This window comes from Phyllobates terribilis, unplaced genomic scaffold (assembly GCF_046119375.1).
Source record: "Phyllobates terribilis strain yellow unplaced genomic scaffold, ASM4611937v1 Scaffold_13__5_contigs__length_258822181, whole genome shotgun sequence".
Taxonomy (NCBI): Eukaryota; Metazoa; Chordata; class Amphibia; order Anura; family Dendrobatidae; genus Phyllobates; species Phyllobates terribilis.
The window spans coordinates 4567489-4579585 of record NW_027362773.1 but is presented as its reverse complement, the minus strand read 5'-3'; the positions used below and the strand labels follow the sequence as shown (position 1 = coordinate 4579585).

General features: G+C 42.3%; 1 protein-coding gene across 2 annotated transcripts in view; it reads right to left on the bottom strand.

Annotated features, from left to right (window-relative positions):
* EDC4 (enhancer of mRNA decapping 4) overlaps positions 1–12097 on the bottom strand; it is a 555140-nt gene that overhangs the window by 508549 nt on the left and 34494 nt on the right. The window lies entirely within an intron of this gene.

Here is a 12097-nt window from a genome sequence, read left to right as displayed (position 1 = left end):
TCAGCAAGTTACTTTGATCTTGCGCAGTGCAGGATCAAAGTAACTTGTGCCTCTGCAGGGGCTGACAGACTGTATAGCATAGAGATGCTGCTGCATAGAGGGACAAATTGTAAAAGTTAAAAAAAAAAAATTAAAAAAAAAGTCAGAAAGTGAAAAAATAAAATAAATAAATAAAAAGTAAAAGTATTTAAAAAATAATAAAAAAAAAAAAAAAAACACACAATAAAAGTACACATATTTGGCATCCGGAACAACCTGACCTATAAAGCTATCTCACAAGTTAACCCCTTTATTAAACACGGTAAAAAATAAATAAATGAAAAACGATGCTTTATCATACCGCAAAACAAAAAATGGAGTAACACGCCATCAAAAAGACGAATGTAAATAAAAATATTACCACTGAAAACAAGCCGCAATACAGCTCCATCAGCTAAAAAAATAAAAAAGTTAAAGCTCTCAGAATAAATATTTTTTCTATAAAAATAGTTTTTATTGTGTAAAAACGCCAAGACAAATAAGATATAAATATGGTACCGCTGTAAACGTATTGACCCGAAGAATAAAGCTGATTTATCAATTTTACAACACGCGGAACGGCATAAAAAGAAATCCAAAACAACAAATCCTGAATTGTTGTTTGTTTTTTTTAATTCTGCCTCCCAAAAATCAAAATAGAAAGCGTGGTACCAATAAAAACGTTAACTTCTCCCGCAAAAAGAAGCCTTTACATGACTATCAGGCGAAATATGGAAAAATGATTGCAAAAACTAGTCTTTACAACAAAAAAAAAAAAGCGCCTTTAGTGTGTGACAGCTGCCAAACATAAAAACCCGATATAAATCTGGCATAGCTGAAATCGCACTGACCCGAAGAATAAAGTCGTCTAATCACTTATACCGCACGAGGAACGGCGTAAAAAATAAACGCTAGAGTTAGGGTTGTGCTAAGGTTCTGTTAGGCTTGGGATTTTTTCAAAAGTAAAGAAAAAAAAAATAAAGACGATATGCGACTAGTGTTGAGCGCAAGTGCTCACTACTTGAGTTTGCATCGGGTGCTCGGGTGTGCACTGAGCATCGCGGGTGCTCGAGTGACATGCTCCAGTCTCCGCCCATATGCTTCGCGGTCCAAAAAAAACCTTGCGGGGATTGCCAGCCATGCACGAGCGATCCTCGCATGTTGTTTTTTGAGGGGGTGTCTAACAACTGTGAAACATGCGGGACAAGGTCTCGAGCACCCGCGATACATAGTGCATACTCGAGTATCAAACTCAAGTAGAAAGCACTTGCACTCAAGACAAATGACAACTTATTCAATATGATGACCTTATGTTATCAAATTCTGTGTCGTACCTCTAGTTTCAAATTGTTCACTATACTCCTTGATAAAATCCTTGAGGAGTCTAGTTTCCAAAATGGAGTCACTTGTGGGGGGGTTTCCACTGTTTAGGCACATCACGGGCTCTCCAAACGCGACATGGCGTCTACTCTCGATTCGAGCCAATTTTGCGTTCAAAAAGTCACACAGTGCTCCTTCCCTTCTGAACTCTGCCGTGCGCCCAAACACTGTATTTTCCCCACATATGGGGTATCGGCATACTCAGGAGAAATTGAACAAAAGTTTTTGGGGTCCATTTTCTCCTCTTACCCTTGTGAAAATAAAAAATAAAAAAATCGGGGCTAAAAGATAAATTTTTGTGGAAAAAGTTTGATTTTTTGATTTTCATGGCTCAATATAAACTTCAGTGAAGCACCTGGGGGTTCAAGGTGCTCACCACATATATAGATAAGTTTCTTGAGGGGTCTAGTTTCTAAAATGGTGTCAGTTGTGGGGAGTTTCCACTGTTTAGGCACACCAGGGGCTCCCCAAATGCAACATGTCCGCTAATTATTCAAGCAAATTTTACATTCAAAAAGTCTAATGGTACTCATTCCCTTCGAAACCCTGCCGTGTGCCCAACAGTTGGTTATCCCCCACATATAGGGTATCGGCGTGCTCAGGAGGAATTGCAGAACAAATTTTGGGGTCCATTTTTTCCTGTTACCCTTGCGAAAATAAAAAAAATTGGGGTCTAAAGTAATATTTTTGTGAAAGTTAAATGTTCATTCACATGAAGGGTTAATAAACTTCTTGTATGTGGTTTTGAGCACCTTGAGGGGTGCAGTTTTTAGAATGGTGTCACTTTTGGGTATTTTCTGTCATAAAGGCCCCTCAATGTCACTTCAAATGTGATGTGGTCCCTAAAAAATGGTTTTGTAAATTTGGTTGCAAAAATGAGAAATCGCTGGTCAACTTTTAACCCTTATAACTTCCTAACAATAAAAAATTTTGGTTGTGCTGATGTAAAGTAGACATGTGGGAAACGCCTGACATAGTCACCATGATGGGTATTAGATTTACGGCTCTGCTATGTCAGTTTACAGTAACATAGCAGAGCTGAGTCAATGTGTTCAGTGCACAGCAAGGGGGAATTTCTCTGCTGTGCACGCGTCGGTGGCACCGAGCGGTGATCTGCAGCCTTGTGTTATACTACTGATGCCAGGTTGCGATCACTGCTCCCTGCCGCTGATACTCCCATTATCCAGGACCTCTGCTCCCTGCATCTCCTGCCACCACTCGGCTTGTGCCAAGCAGTGAGCGGTGACTCGCGGAAAATGTAGTCCACAGCGTACGCTGTGGGCTTCACAAAAATAGAGCCGATCTCCTCCCATAGGCGTGACCTGGCCAGCCCAGGGGGTGTGCCCAGCCCAGGTCACAGCAGGAGGCAGCCACAGTGAAGGAAATGCGGTCGGACAACAACAGCAAACTTCAACATGCAGGGGTTGACGTATTTGAGGCAAGTGTCGTTGACTTGTTACACACCAGCAAATGCAAATTGCATCCCAAGTGGCTGCAGAAAAAAAAAAAAAAAAAACGTAAAAACAGTTAATTTAATTTTGTATTAAAACTAATTATTTAATCAAGAATATCGACAAAAATAAACATTGAAGCACCTTCCCTTTAAAATATTGCAATCATCTTATTACATAGCACTGTGTACTTACACTGTGTACTTCTAATTGCTCATTTGGTCTTTCTACCCAGTTAATTCTTCTCTCTTCTCTGCTGTATGTAGAATCAGGAAGTCTCTTTCCCCTGCATGAGCCACCCACCTTCTTCAACTCCTAACCCAGGTGCTCTGCTGAGTCTTAACTGCAAGAGACTTCCTCTTTCTACGTAGAGCTTAGAAGGATTCAGCTAGTCCGTTTTTAATCACATGATGTCTTAAGCCCCCGTCTCACATAGCGATACCGCTAGCGAGATCGCTGCTGTGTCACGGTTTTGGTCACGCAACAGCGACCTCACCAGCGATGTCGCTATGTGTGACACTTTGCAGCGATCAGGCCCCTGCTGTGAGGTCGCTGATCGCTGCAAAGTGTCCTGGACCATTTTTTGGTCGTTGGCCTCCCGCTGGCCAGCACACATCGCTGTGTTTGACAAGCGGGACCAACGATCAGGCTGGTATCCATGGTAAACAGCGGGTTACTACGGGCACGCGCGCACTTAGTAACCCGCTGTTTACCATGGATACCACTCTGCTACGGTGCGCGGAGGCTACAGTTCACCTTAGCAGAGTCGTATCCATGATAAACATCGGGTTACTAAGTGCGAGCGTGCCCCTAGTAACCCGTTGTTTATCATGGATACGACTCTGCTAAGGTGAACGGTAACCTCCCGCGCACCATAGCAGAGTGGTATCCATGGTAAACATCGGGTTACTAGGGGCACGCGCGCACTTAGTAACCCGCTGTTTACCATGGTTACGAGCCTGCTCCTGCTTCAGCAGCAGGCTGGTAACCGGAGCAGGACATCGTGGAAAGATTCTTTCCACGATATCGCTGCTCCCCTGATCGCTGGAGAGCCTGCCTGTTTGACAGCTCACCAGCGATGTATTAGCAACGCAGCAACGATCCCTGACAGGTCGTATCGTTGTCGGGATCGCTGCTGCATCGCTTAGTGTGACGGGGCCTTTAGACCTAATGGAAAAGATAAGAATTAACTGGGTTGAAGGACAAAATGAGCAATTTTAAGTAAGCAGTGCTAGAATATATTATGATTGCAATATATTAAGATAAACATTTTGATGGGAGTGCTTCTTTCAGTGCACGACATGTTATGAAACAATCATTTCATGTGGCATTCGCTCAGTCTGAAGTTCTTTGGATATTATCCTCTTCACAACGTGGCAAATTTCTGGAGGGGGGGGGGGTGCATTTTTGTTTTTTTCCTCCCCCTTTTTCCCAGAGCACAAATTTTACTTCTCTATCTACATACACACGAGAGCTTGTTTTTTTTGGGCGACGAGTTCTACTTTAGAATGGCAACATTCATTTTACCACATAGTGTACTGGAAAACATCAAAAATACTTTCAAGTAAGGAGAAATGGTGAAAACAAAAACACAATTCTGGATGTGTTTTTTTAGGAATTGTTTTTACGGTGTACATTTTGTGGTAAAAGTTACCTTTTAATTCTCTTCATCAGTACGATTAAGGCGATAACAAACATCTCCAGGTTTTTTTTTATTATCATTTTAATGGTGGAAAAAAAAATAGAAGTCTGAAAAAAAAAAAATAGAGGTGTTGGGTCGCCATTTTCTGGAGACCCAAAACCAGAGCTGTGTAATCAGTAAGTCAAACCACAGACTCAGATTCCTCAATTGCCCCAACTTCCAACTCTAACTCCACAGCACTGGTCACTACTGAGCGTGTACATAAAGTGCAGCACAGATTCATCTCCACTAAAAGCCGAGATCCTTAGATCAGGAACAGAACAGACATTTATAGAAAATTTCATAACTTTCCAAAATTCTTATGAAAACATTTACAGCACATCCCGCATTGAACTACTGTACCAATTTATTATATATTTTAGTGGTCGGAGTAGGTCCATTTCATACCAACTCCCACTTCATGACCCTGATTCCACAGCCCTGCCCGACTGCCAAGCTCTGTGATGGCTTATTTTTTGTACAAATACAGCGCTTCTCATGTACAAAATACTTTGCAGGCAATGACTGCCTTAAAGGGGTATTCCCATCTCCAAGATCCTATCCCAATACATAGTATGTGTAATATTATTAATTATTATTATTAGCAAATACCTCCAATTAGAAATGCAGTATAGTATTTTTGATTCACTATGCCACTTACCTCATGTGCAGGAATTGCAGGACCTTAGGTATCCATGGTTACGACCACTAGCAGCTAGCTGTCACTTTATCAGTGGATGTAACCATGGATACCTAAGGTCCTGCAATGCCTGCACATGCGAAAAGAGACACAGCGAATCAGGAAAAACTATATTACATTTCTAATTGGAGGTATTTGCTAATATTATTACTACTACTACTGCACCTACTACATATTGGGATGGGACCTTGGAGATGGGAATACCCCTTCAAGTCTGGAAGCCATAAACGCCACGAAAAACTATTTCCTCCTTTGTGATGCTTTGCCAGGCCTTTACAGCAGCCGACTTTAGTTGTTGCTTGTTTCTGCCTCAAACCCTTAAGGACTGAGCCATTTTGTAGGTTAATGACCAGGCCTCATTTTTTTAAATCTGATCAATATCACTATATGAGATAATTACTCAAGGGCTTCAACGGATCCCGCTAATTCTGAAATTGTTTTTTCATGACACATTGTATTTCAAGGTAGTGGTAACATTTGACATGAATTGAATTTATTTGTGAACAAAAATTGGAAAATTGGCAAAAAAAAAAAAATCACAATTTTCAAACTTAGAATTTTTATGCCCTTAAATCAGAGAGCTATGTCACACAAAATAGTTAATAAATAACATTTATTGCCACTGTGTATCACCAAGTGTGGATCATACAAGTGTGGCATTGAATTAAACCTGAATTTAACACTATGTATACAGTCTGCATCTTGTCATCTATGATCATGGCACTCTAATCATCATGTCCATTTGTCTATTCTTCTTGCAGGTAAGGCACCCAACTTTCCACATGTGTGATATACCTTACGTCTCCTGAGCTCACTAACAACTCAGTATGTTTGTAAGCTGACCACTGCATGACCCCTATTCAACATTTTTCTTTTCTTTATGACCGGCCTCTTTTACTTTGCTTGTGTTACATCCTGCATCTGGCCCAATTTGTAATTATCTGATAAAGATGGGTCAGAGGCCTCTCCCCTCTGCTTAACACCTGAATGCATTTGCTAGCATATATTGTGAGCACTCAGTCTGCTGATGTAGTCTGCCAGTGTGAATTCACAAGTGTGAATCATACAAATGTGACATGTTGAATTAGACCTGAATTGAACCTATGAAACTGGATACCCAGGCAAAGTAAACAATGTTTCTGTTTGTTTCCACTCTCTCCCCTACTCCTCCATTTTCTACTAACCCCCCTAATCCATACACCAAGTAATAAACTCTTATTCTCTCCCTCCATCTTCCCCATTCATATCACCTCCTCCTCGGAACTATTCCTTAATATGCACTCCTGTGTCTTCAAACACAGACAGCCACCTCATGCCCTCTCCTGCTTCCACCTGCTAACACTTTCCCTGCTCCTTCTGACTGCTGGCGATATCTCTCCAAATCCTGGCCCTCCTCACCAAATCACCACAGTCATTTCCGCTTCCTATCCACGATCTGTCACAAACTCTCACAACCTTTCGAACCTTACATCCATCCGCCCAGCCCCTGCTTCCCCAGCCTCACTAACAGGAGTACTATGGAACGCTCGCTCCATCTGCAACAAACTTTCCTACACCCATGATCTTTTCATTACTAACAAACTTTCCTTCCTCGCCATCACTAAAACGTGGCTCATCCCCACTGAAACGGCCTCTCCAGCTGCTCTTTCGTACAGCGGATTCCACCTTTCCCACACGCCCAGCTCCAGCGGCAAGCATAGTGGAGGAGTAGGTTTTCTCTTGTCAGATAACTGCTACTTCACCCAAATCCAACTGCCGCCCTCCATTACACTCCCCTCTTTTGAGGTGCACTGTATGCACATCTACTCCCCCCCTCCAACTGGCAGTCATTTACCGCCCTCTGGGCCAGCCACCACCTTCTTCGTCCACTTCACCACCTGGCAACTTCACTTCCTTTTAGTCGACATCCCAACTACCATCATGGGCAACTTCAACATCCCCATTGACACTTGACTCTCCTCTGCCTCTAAGCTTCTATCCCTAACTTACTCCTTCGGGCTTGCTCAATGGTCTTCCACCCCAACTCACAAACACGGCCACACAATGGACCTAATCTTCACCCTCCTATTCCCTAACTCGCCTCTCCCTCTTTCTAACCACAACCTACTTACATTCTCTACCCTCTCCTTTAAAAGTTCACAATCCCCACGCTACAAACTTGCACACCCTCGCAGAAATCTCAAGCACCTTGACCTCAGGGCTGTGGAGTCGGAGTCCATTTTTGTTGAGTCGGTTTAAAATGGACAGACTCCTAAAATATATAATAAAATGGGTACAGTAGTTCAATGCAGTTTGTGGGGAATATTTTTTCAAAAGAATCTGGGAAAGTTCTGAAATGTCCTATTCCTGATCTAAGGGTCTACACTTTTAGCTGAGATGAACCTTTGCTACAGTAAATTTAATCACTTAACCCCTTAATAACATCTGACGTACTAATACGCGTCTGTGCCCTGGGACTTAAGAGCCAGACCCGTATTAGTACGTCATCGCGATCGCGCGCGCACACATCGAAGTCGATCGCGGCATTGCGGGGGCAAGGGGAGGTGATCGGCGATACTCACCTCCTTTTCCGGCTTCCAGCGCAGTCTGCAAAGGCTTCCCGGGTGTTGCCATGACGACCCGATGTCGTCATGACAACATCCGGGTCACCAGAGAGCAGGAAGATTGCTTGGACATGCGCAGTGCATCTCCAAGCAATCTTCACACTGTGCACTTCTGACAGCCTTCATGGCATAGGGATGGTGCTCCATTCCTGTGCCATGCAGGCGATCAGAAAAAAAAAAGTGAAAGTCCCAGAGTGGGACAAAGTAATAAAGTGTATAAACTGTGTGAAAGTGGAAAAAAAAAAAAAAATGTGCAAAAATATTATAAAAAAATAAAAAAAATAATACACCAAAAATAAAAATATAATGTACCCATCAATAAATATTATTATAAAAAAAATAAAAAAAAAACAATAAAAGTACACATATTTGGTATCGCCGCGTCCGGAACAACCTGACCTATAAAACTGTCCCACTAGTTAACCCCTTCAGTGAACACGGTAAAAAAAAAAAAAAAAACGAAGCAAAAAAACAATGCTTTATCACCATACCGCCAAACAAAAAGTGGAATAACACGCGATCAAAAAGACGCATATAAATAAAAATGATACCGCTGAAAACGTCATCTCGTCCCGCAAAAAACAAGCCGCCATACAGCTCCATCAGCCGAAAAATAAAAAAGTTATAGCTCTCAGAATAAAGCGATACAAAAAAATATTTTTTTCTATAAAATAGCTTTTATTGTGTATAAGCGCCAAAACATAGAAAAATGATACAAATGTGGTACCGCTGTAAACGTACTGACCCGAAGAATAAAGCTACCTCATCAATTTTACCACACGCGGAACAGAATAAAAAAAAAAAAAAAAACAATTCCTGAATTGTTGGTTTTTGTTTATTCTGCCTCCCAAAAATCGGAATAGAAAGCGATCAAAAAATGTCACGTGCCTGAAAATGGCACCAATAACAACGTCAAGTCATCCCGCAAAAAACGAGCCGTCACATGACTGCCAAAATCTGGAAAATTATAGCTCTCAAAATATGGCGATGCAAAAACTAGATTTTACAAAAAATGCGTCTTTTAGTGTGTGACAGCTGTCAGTCATAAAAACCCCATATGATTCTGGCATTGCTGTAATCACACCGACCCGAAGAATAAAGTCGTCTAATCACTTATACCGCACAAGGAACGGCGTCAAAAATAAACTCTTGGGTTAGGATTGGGCTAGGGTTAGGGCTGGGTTTGGGGCTAGGGTTGTGCTGGGGCTAGGGTTGTGCTAGGGTTAGGGCTGGGGTTGGGATTTTTTTCAAAAGTAAGAAAAAAAGATGACGATATGGCGACTAGTGTTGAGAGCAAGTGCTCGCTACTTGAGTTTGCATCGGGTGCTCTGGTATGCATTGAGTATCGTGGGTATTTGAGTGACATGCTCGAGTCTCTGCCCCATATGCTTCGCAGCCAAAAAACTTTACGGGGATTGCCTGCCATGCACGAGCGATCCCCGCATGTTTTTTTTTGGGTGTCTAATAACCGTGAAACATGCGGAGCAGGGACTCGAGCATGTCACTCGAGCACACGCTGTACATGGTGCATACCTGAGTACCCGATGCAAACTCAAGTAGCGAGCACTTGCGCTCAAGAATAATGACAACTTATTCAATATGATGACCTAATGTAAACAAATTCTGTGCCGTACCTCTGGGTTCAAAATGTTCACTATACACCTTAATAAAATCCTTGAGGGGTATAGTTTCCAAAATGGGGACACTTGTGGGGGAGCTCCACTGTTTAGGCACATCACGGGCTCTCCAAACGCGACATGGTGTCCGCTAACAAATTGAATGGAAAATCGGCTCAAATTGTTAGCGGACGCCATGTTGCTTTTGGAGAGCCCCTGTGTGCCCAAACATTGGAGCTCCCCCACAAGTGACCCCATTTTGGAAACTAGACCCCCAAGGCACCTATCTAGATGCATAGTGAGCACTTGGAATCCCCAGGTGCTTCACAAATTGATTCGTAAAAATGAAAAAGTGAAAAAAAAAAACACTTTTTCATTTTTATGAATCAATTTGTGAAGCACCTGGGGTTCCAAGTGCTCACTATGAATCTAGATAGGTGCCTTGGGGGGTCTAGTTTCCAAAATGGGGTCACTTGTGGGGGAGCTCCAATGTTTGGGCACGCAGGGACTCTCTAAATGCAACATGGTATCAGCTAACAAATTGAATGGAAAATCGGCTCAAATTGTTAGCGGACACCACATTGCGTTTGGAGAGCCCCTCTGTGCCCAAACATTGGAGCTCCCCCACAAGTGACCCCATTTTGGAAACTAGACCCCCCAAGGCACCTATCTAGATGCATAGTGAGCACTTGGAACCCCTAGGTGCTTCACAAATTGATTCGTAAAAATGAAAAAAGTGTTTTTTTTTTCACTTTTTCATTGTTACGAATCAATTTGTGAAGCACCTGGGGGTTCCAAGTGCTCACTATGCATCTAGAAAGGTGCCTTGGCGGGTCTAGTTTCCAAAATGGGGTCACTTGTGGGGGAGCTCCAAAGTTTGGGCACAGAGGGGCTCTCCAAACGCAATGTGGTGTCCGCTAACAATTTGAGCCGATTTTCCATACAATTTGTTAGCGGATACCATGTTGCATTTAGAGAGCCCCTGTGTGCCCAAACATTGGAACTCCCCCACAAGTGACCCCATTTTGGAAACTAGACCCCCCAAGGCACCTATCTAGATGCATAGTGAGCACTTGGAACCCCTAGGTGCTTCACAAATTGATTCGTAAAAATGAAAAAGTGTTTTTTTTTTCACTTTTTCATTATTACGAATCAATTTGTGAAGCACCTGGGGGTTCCAAGTGCTCACTATGCATCTAGAAAGGTGCCTTGGGGGGTCTAGTTTCCAAAATGGGGTCACTTGTGGGGGAGCTCCAAAGTTTGGGCACAGAGGGGCTCTCCAAACGCAATGTGGTGTCCGCTAACAATTTGAGCCGATTTTCCATTCAATTTGTTAGCGGACACCATGTTGCATTTAGAGAGTCCCTGTGTGCCCAAACATTGGAGCTCCCCCACAAGTGACCCCATTTTGGAAACTAGACCCCCCAAGGCACCTATCTAGATGCATAGTGAGCACTTGGAACCCCTAGGTGCTTCACAAATTGATTCGTAACAATGAAAAAGTGTTGTTTTTTTTCACTTTTTCATTTTTACGAATCAATTTGTGAAGCACTTGGGGGTTGCAAGTGCTCACTATGCATCTAGATAGGTGCCTTGGGGGGTCTAGTTTCCAAAATGGGGTCACTTGTGGGGGAGCTCCAATGTTTGGGCACACAGGGGCTCTCTAAACGCAACATGGTGTCCGCTAATTATTCAAGCAAATTTTACAATCAAAAAGTCAAATGGCGCTCCTTCCCTTCCGAGCCCTACAGTGCGCCCAAACAGTGTTTTTTCCCCAAATATTGGGTATCTGCGTGCCCAGGGGAAATTGCACAACAAATTTTGCGGTCCATTTTTTCTTGTTACCCCTGTGAAAATAAAAAGAATTGGGTCTAAAGTAACATTTTTGTGAAAAAAGTTAAATGTTCATTTTTTTCTTCCACATTCAAAAAATTCCTGTGTAGCACCTGAAGGGTTAATAAAGTTCTTGAATGTGGTTTTGAGCACCTTGAGGGGTGCAGTTTTTAGAATGGTGTCACTTTTGGGTATTTTCTGTCATAAAGACCTCTCAAAGTGACTTCAAATGTGATGTGGTCCCTAAAAAAATGGTTTTGTAAATTTTGTTGGAAAAATGAGAAATCGCTGGTCAACTTTTAACCCTTATAGCTCCCTAACAAAAAAAAATTTTGGTTCCAAAATTGTGCTGATGTAAAGTAGACATGTGGGAAATGTTATTTATTAACTCTTTTGTGTGACATATCGCTCTGATTTCAGGGCTTAAAAATTCAAATTTTGAAAATTGCAAAATTTTCAAAATTTTCGCCAAATTTCCGTTTTTTTCACAAATAAACGCAAGTGATAGCGAAGAAATTTTTCCACAATCATGAAGTACAATATGTCACGAAAAAACAATCTCATAATCAGGGGGATCCGTTGAAGCGTTCCAGAGTAATTACCTCATAAAGTGACAGTGGTCAGAATTGTAAAAATTGGCCCGGTCATTAACGTGCAAACCACCCGCGGGGCTTAAGGGGTTAAACATGAGCCATGTATGAGGGAGTCAGAGTTGGTGTCATGGAAATTGAGGAGTTGGAGGTTTGGCTTACCGACTCCACAGCCCTGCCTACACTCACTCTCACAGGCATAAGTTCATTACACGATGCAAATGC